Source organism: Triticum dicoccoides, chromosome 2A, assembly GCF_002162155.2.
Source record: "Triticum dicoccoides isolate Atlit2015 ecotype Zavitan chromosome 2A, WEW_v2.0, whole genome shotgun sequence".
Taxonomy (NCBI): domain Eukaryota; kingdom Viridiplantae; phylum Streptophyta; class Magnoliopsida; order Poales; family Poaceae; genus Triticum; species Triticum dicoccoides.
In genome coordinates, this window is record NC_041382.1 from 92,201,163 (window position 1) to 92,202,767 (window position 1,605).

The window sequence follows — 1,605 nt, forward strand, 5'->3', positions numbered from 1 at the left end:
CATGTGTTGATGTTATCGGGAGGGGTTTATATATCGACAACGACGACATCCGTACATGGGAAAATAATATTATCGGGGAGGGGGTATATCGACCCCCCCACGTGTTGAAGTTATCGAGAGGGGGTATATATATCGACCCCCTCGTGTTGAAGTTACCGAGAAGGGGTAATATCGACAATGATGAGATACATACACGGGAAAATAATGTTATCGGGGAGGGGGTATATCGACCCCCCCCCACGTGTTGAAGTTATCGGGAGGGGTATATCGATGATGACAGACCCGATAAAACATAAGAAAACGAAGAAGAAATAAAAAGAGGAGAAGAAGAAAGGAATAGCTAGAGGAGAAGATCGAAGAAAAAAAGAAGAAAAAAAGAAGAGAAAAAGAAAGGAATAGAGGAGAAGAAGAGAAAATATAATATTTTCTCTTCTTCTCCTCTATTCCTTTCTTCTTCTCCTCTTCTTTTTATTCTTTTTTCTTCTTCTTATTTATTTCTCCTCTTCTTCCTCTCCCCTCTTCTTCTCCTTTCTTCCTCTTCTTATTTCCTTTCTCCTTTCTTCCTCTCCCCTCTTCTTCTTGTAGGATCGAAAGTATGTCTAGAGGGGGGTGATTAGACTACTTGACCAAAGTACCATCAAAGTAAGGACCTCTACGGTGATAATTTCCCTCGCTAGACGCCATACTCTCCTAGGTTGTGAAACCAAGGCTATGACCACCAAAAGCTATGGAGATCGCAAATGGAGACCAAAACTCTGATACCACTTGTAGGATCGAAAGTATGTCTAGAGGGGGGGTGATTAGACTACTTGACCAAATAAAAACTTAACCTTTTCCCAATTTTAGTTCTTGGCAGATTTTAGCTATTGTAGGACAAGTCAAGCAATCATCACACAATTCAAGCAAGCATGCAAAGAGTATATTGGCAGCGGAAAGTAAAGCATGCAACTTGCAAGAATGTAAAGGGAAGGGTTTGGAGAATTCAAACGCAATTGGAGACACAGATGTTTTTCCCGTGGTTTGGATAGGTGGTGCTATCCTACATCCACGTTGATGGAGACTTCAACCCACGAAGGGTAACGGTCGCGCGAGTCCACGGAGGGCTCCACCCACGAAGGGTCCACGAAGTAGCAACCTTGTCTATCCCACCATGGCCATCGCCCACGAAGGACTTGCCTCACTAGCAGTAGATCTTCACGAAGTAGGCGATCTCCTTGCCCTTACAAACTCCTTGGTTCAACTCCACAATCTTGTCGGAGGCTCCCAAGTGACACCTAGCCAATCTAGGAGACACCACTCTCCAAGAAGTAACAAATGGTGTGTTGATGATGAACTCCTTGCTCTTGTGCTTCAAATGATAGTCTCCCCAACACCCAACTCTCTCTCATAGGATTTGGATTTTGTGGAAAGAAGATTTGAGTGGAAAGCAACTTGGGGAAGGCTAGAGATCAAGATTCATATGGTAGGAATGGAATATCTTGGTCTCAACACATGAGTAGGTGGTTCTCTCTCAGAACATATGAGTTGGAATTGTGTATGTGTTCTGATGGCTCTCTCCACGAATGAAGAGGAGGTGGAGGGGTATATATAGCCTCCACACAAAAT